We start from the raw sequence: 6758 nt of genomic DNA on the forward strand, positions 1-6758 counted from the left end.
CTCTCCTCCTGTAAAGCCGGTAAAGAATGCTGCCACGGTTAAGTGGTGGTAGCAAGCTGAACAGTCTTCGATGCATGAAGAGGTTGAAATGACTGAATAACTGAGTTAGTGATAAAAGGGCTGCTTGTTCACCTCGGTCTACCATCTGACTTGAGAATGACATGTGGTCTAGAAGTGCAAATGCACGTGGTCACAAGGCATCAGGGTGTATCTCTTCTTTATCTTTGGTATGATCTGTTATCAAACTCGATGTCCAGGCTGTTGTGAAAGCCACTTCAGTTATTTTGGAGAGCAGCATTGAATATGAAGCTAAAGACGAGAAAGGGAAATAATCTCTCAGTGTGTTTTGATTTAAAAAAAACAAAAAACAGTTATGCTACTGAATTGAATCATCCTCTTTTACATAAAATGAGGCACATTTCTGTGGCTGTGTTTACATGGCTGTCTTTTTTATGTGAAAACCTTTTCATTAAAACAGAGCTGTGTTTTTCTTGGAAGAACAACAAAAGCATCCCTCTGTGTTTGGCCTGGCTTTGACGTATCGATCTCGTCACTGTTCCACCATCAAAAAACTCTTCACAGAACATATAATAGCAGTCCCGGTCAAAGGCCACAACCCTAATGCTGGGGGCTTGTTTGCACATTACTCATTATTTATAATGGAATACACGGCTTGATGAATGAGCTCCCATGATCTTCCTCTCAGTCTCTCATTGAGCAGGCATGTCCTCCTGAAGGGGGGGCTCGGTGAAGAAAAAAGAGGAGAGCATGCGTTTTAAATTAATCAATCCTTCTCATTTCCCCCTCTCCTCCCTGGCAGACAGACCTCTCCTGGAGGGGGGTCTGCGGCAGTGGGGAGGAGAAAAAAAACAAAACACTGTCATCTGTTTTCATGGAGGTGGCTGAGGCCCAGCCTCTAGCTGTGCTTTGGCTAGGAGAAAGAAAAGAGAGATAGGGAGAGGACGAGTGAAATGAGGGTGAGGAGGAGGAGTATGGGGTAGAGGAGAGAGGAAGGATGGGATAGGGAAAGGTGCAGGAGGAGGGGAGGTCGCAGGAGAGAGCAGGAGGCCACATGCTAGGAGTTGGGTCGGGATAATAGCCGAGGATCATGGGATATGCTGGCCTCCATACGTGTACAAAGGCGGCTCACAGATGACAGTGCAGTGGCATACCGGGCACCGATCCAGAGCCGCGTCCCCGATGGGAAGAGTCTCTCTTTCACTCCATCTGAGTGTCTCTCTCCCTCTCTCTCACACAAAATCACTCAATTTGTATTTCTCTCTCCATTTCTCTCCCTCTCATCTCTCTATTGTCATCCTTTAGTCCCATGTTATCCAATAAACTCTCTCCGTCAATGCCTTTCTTCACTGGTGCTCATAATCAAATTAGATTTGCTCCAAGTAGCGGGAGGAAAGAGTAACTCTCTCAGTGCCGACACCAAACAGACAACGCCCTTCAACTGACATTTGTTTTCTCAATAACTTGTGGCTTAGGCAATGAGATAGAGCGTGGTAGATGTCACACTCCCACACAGGCGTGTGTGCACACACACACACAAAAACACACAAGTGTAGCGTAAACAGAGTATTAACTAGGTTTAAGACAATGACAACAAACTCAGTGTGGGTTTCCCCCAGAGGTCTATATGAGCTGGATTTCTCAGAGAGACCATTGTCTCACTCCTGTTTACAACCGCACCTGACCTTGTTGTCACATGTGTGTCACAGCTGACAGGAATTCAAATGTGTGTGTGTGTGTGTGTGTGTGTGTATGTGTGCGTGCGTGTGTGTGTGTGTGTGTGTGTGTGGGTGGGTGTCACCTAAGAACTTGTAAACTTTCAGTAATATCTCTGATCTCATATTGGTAGAAGTGCACTAAATATAACTTAAGCATTGCATAATGATGAATACATGTAGATCCCTTTATTGACGGGTGCCTCAAATTAATCTTTTAAAGGTCCAGTCTGTAACATTTTGGGGGATCTATTAGCAGAAATTAAATATAATTTCCATAACTATGTTTTTATTAGCGTTAGGGCTGACCCGAATGCTTCAAAGCTTTGCTAGTTGCCATGGTAATCGGCCTCCAAATCAGTATTTAAATGTTGTTGTTGTGGTTGTTGTTGTTGTTGTTGTTGTTGATGTTGTTGTTGTTGTTGTTGTTGTTATATATAAGTATGTAAAAAATAATGTATAGATCCCAAAATAACCCATGAAACAAAGAATAATCCCACAACATTATTCATTATTCACATTCAACGTGAGTTATTATTAGTTATTCTCAGGTTATCGCTGTTTGTTGTGTGTAGAGGTGCGTGTATGTACAGTAATTGCCAAATTGGCGCTGTCCTGGGCACTGAAAAGGGGAAGATGAAGACAGACAGAAGAACATGTCAGCCTGCTGCTCCGCAAAGCTTCAAATACCTTCCAATATTTATCACCGAAGCTTCCAAAAAATGGTATTCAGGACAGCCCTAATTAGTGTGTAATCACCTGAAACTAAGAACCGTTGTGTTTTCATTAGCTTAGAATGAGCCCTTCATATCTAGGGAGTGGGCTCTTCATGGAGTCCGCCATGTTTCTACAGAACGGACAAACCGAACACTGGTTCTAGCGAGGGCCTTTCGCGTTTTTTACGTTACCTGAAGGCCGCTGTAGTTCTCAGACATGTTTGGAGGAGAGAGCAGAGGGGTATTCAGTTGCCGGCAATCTGCAACCACACCACTAGATGCCACTAAATCCTACACACTGGTCCTTTACCACTGGTGCTGAATTGATAAGTTAATAATTTAATTAGTTGATCAACAGAAAATTAATAAACAATCATTTTGACAGCTGATTAATCGTTAAAGTCATGTAATACATCATAAAGCAAATCAATCAAATTTGCTGGCTGTAGTTTCTGAAATGTGAGGATCATCTTATAGATTAAACCATTATGTGATTAATTAAATAAATCATAGATTAATTATTTCAATTGAAATCAATAGTTATTCACAGCCCTATAACACCTGATATACTGCCTGCTTCTTATGATTTGTCTGATCAAGAGAAACCTTTTGTATTCTGTCCATCACCTGGTTAAGATGGTTAAGTCTGTGTGTTATAGCTCTGCTGCAGTACTGCACTGATCATCATTATCTATGCTACCCACATGCCTAACCATTTGCCGCCACAGCCACTGTTTATCCAGCCCACCAAGCACATGAGCAGCCATAATGACACTAATTGCCCAAGAGCTCACTTTTCCTCTGAGTGGTTGTGTACTGCATTGTGCCTTAAGAGCCATCTGTGTTCCCGTCTTAAATCGATCTATCTTGCACATTCCAAAACTACAAAAGGACAGGGAAAGGCACCACTCCCATTCATAAATAATGTGTATGGGATGCGGGGGATGTGGGCTACTGTTTCTTTGTGTGTCTGTTTGAGCAGGGAGTCGGACCTCTCCAGCCCGCTGGAGGTCTGGGAGAGGAAAGCAGCCCATGACATCTGACCCTAGTGCTATCTAACTTCACAGGGTGGAGGTGATGAAAACGCTGCCGACACAAACGGATATATTTATTTTAGAGTGTTTCTATCCTCCTTTTAGCCTGTGGACATTTTGTCATTTTTGATATCTTTGCTTTTACAATTTTGTTATGAACCAGTTTAGTTTATTCTTAAACCACCGCATTATATGCAATAGATGGTGAAGTGAGTGGTACAGGGGTTCAGTTAGCCTCCTAAAACATAATAATTAGTTAAAGATACAGTGTGTAGGATTTGGTGACATCTAATGGTGTGGTTGCAGATTGCAACCAACTGAGTATGCCTCCGCTCATTCCTCACTGTCCAAGACTGCGGTAAGTTTAGCTGTCGAGTGCAAAACCGTGGTGACAACGTTCTCCTCACTCAGAGGCCATCCTCACGTTGCCGCAGTTTAACAAGCCTGTCGGAGAACTACGGTGGCCTTCAGGTAGTGTAAAAACGTAAAAGGTTCTCTCTATAGCCACAGTTTGGTTTGTCTGTAACGTGACAGAGCACGAATCCGTGAAGAGGAACCGCTCCCTATGTAGATATGAAGGGCTCATTCTAAGCTAATGAAAGCACATAATGATAATCTGCAGCACAGCTATGAAAACCAAAAATAAGCTTTTTTTGCATTTTAAGGGAAAACAGATCATTTTTAAGTTGTTAAACTTTGAGAAATGTTAAAGGAATAGATCCACATTTAAGGAGATACGCTTTTTCACTTTCTCGCCTTTAGGGTTAGATGAGAAAATTCGATACCACACTATTCTAGCTCCATGGTATCAGTGCTTTCAGTTACCCCTTAGAAAGAAAGGAAATAAGCGAAATTCACAAAATGTCAAACTATTCCTTCAAAATTCCAACCAAACTGAAACAAGAGTCCAAAAACACATCAATTTGTATTTTCACTTTGCAGTCACTGACACACTAAATGATGCTATGTCCATTTTAATAGTAGCAAAGACTATCAATCTTGTATGAGCTCCAATATGATTTCAATCAAGTTTGAATAAAGTTGCATTCAATATTCAGATCTCTCCAGACTCATTGGCTTCCCTTGCTCTGTGTGGAAGGTAGAAAAAAACAACAACATTATATAGACAATCATTAACGAACAAGGATGAGCTGTCACAGCTGACTTTGGCCATAGTCAGACATAAGATCAAAACACATTGCAAAACATGGCACTATCTTGTCCTCCGTATCAGAAAATGAAAACATATTATAGGTGGGTAATACTCTGCGTTGCCATCCACAGATGTGTTTTCCAAAAAGGTGTACTCAAGGGGGTGGAACTACCTTTGAATTGCCCTGTCTGTTATTTTAAGATTGCAGAGAGATGAGGGAAGCACAGTACCTCTTCATGCAGGAGGTTAATGTGTGTCTGTGCTCACTTGTCAGATGTAATTGAAGGGAACAGCTTATGAAAATGAGGTGGCAGGGATGAGGTCTTTAATTAGATCAAGATCATGGACAGAAATGAATTAGAATCACCACTCTCATTACCCACAGCAGAACTGGAGCAGCGCGACAGTGAACACATGAAGGAAAACTTTAATATCTCACTGGCAGTGTTGCTGTATCAATGGGGTTTTGAGGGATCATTATTTTGTAGTGCCTCACTTGAACCAAACCAGAAACTATAAGGGCATCTATGATTACAGTGTTGATCTCTTTGTTGCTGTATCTGATGCCTTATTTCCCCCTATAAAGTCACTGGGTTAAATATGTGTGAATTACAATGTTAAATGCTCAATTTAGCCTAGAAATAAGATGAATAATGCAACATAGAACTTACATGCCATCTAGTGGTGAAACTGATGTTTGAAAGAAAAAATAAAAGAATAAAAGGGGACACAATCACATGATAAATGATCACATGATATGTTGAATGTATTAGAAAAACAATTGTTTAAATTATATTATTATATTATTTATTTATTAGATTATATATATAAATACAAAGATGTATTATTTATTTATGTATTGCATTATATAAATTAATAAAATTACATATATGTTTATATATATGTATGTATATATACAGTATATACATATATATGTGTGTATATATATATATACATTTATGATTTACAGAATTTTATTAATTTATATAATTTGATAAATAAATAATATATCTATTATTTTTTTACTGATACATTCAACATATCTCGATACTTTTCATCATATAATATACAGTATATATATATATATGTGTCAGCTTGCCCTACAAGAACAGGACAACTTTATGAAATCATTATGTTTCAATAAGGCTGATCAATGTTTAAGATAAGATAGGATAAAACTGTATTCATCCCGAGGGAAATTGCTGTGCAGCAGATGCAATGCAAAGTGAGAAGAGTGCAAATATAAAAGACTAAGATCACATTAGCAATAAGGTGCAAATAAGGTACAAATATAAAATATAAAATATGCAATGCCAAAATCAGAGATCATAAAAATATAAACAGGTTAAAGGTAGTAGGGATCTGTCTTGGTGGGTACACTATCAGATCTGAAGTATAACGTTAGGTAGTGTTAGTACATGGTTAATACATTAAGATAAGATAAGATAAGATAAGATATTCCTTTATTAGTCCCACAGTGGGGACATTTGCAGTGTATAGCAGCAAAGGGGATAGTGCAAAAAACAAGAAGCATCAGCTAACACAGTAAAAAAAAAAAGAGCTAAACAAAGTGTAACAAAATATGAACCATTTAAATAGAAGGAAGTATAAAAATAGGAGCAGTATATACTATATCAACAATAAACAGACTATTAACAAAATTGCACAAGTGGAAAATGATATTGCACAGTGAGAATTAAATGAAATTCCACCTGAAAATAATGCACAGTATGAATTAGACCTTAGAAATAATAATGATAATGATATTGGACAGTCATTATACAGTATAGTGCAGTTATTGTCAGTTTTTGGTAAGTGTAAGTGTAAGTAATTGTAAATGTTATTTTTAGGTATGTTAATTTTAATACCTATTTATTATATCCTTTTTAATGCACTGACGGGAGCTGGGGGAAACAATATTTTGTTTCCTTCTGTGTATGCAAATACTCAGTGAAATGACAATAAAGTGAATTCTTGAATCTTGAATCTTGAATCTTGAATATATTGCAATGTCAAAGGATAAATGTAAAAAACAACAATAATGCAAACAATATTGCAAAAGCGTCAATTCAATAATAAAAAAAATAAATAAATAAAAAAAAATTAAAAATTAAAAATTAAA

This window comes from Sebastes umbrosus, chromosome 11 (assembly GCF_015220745.1).
Source record: "Sebastes umbrosus isolate fSebUmb1 chromosome 11, fSebUmb1.pri, whole genome shotgun sequence".
Classification (NCBI taxonomy): Eukaryota; Metazoa; Chordata; class Actinopteri; order Perciformes; family Sebastidae; genus Sebastes; species Sebastes umbrosus.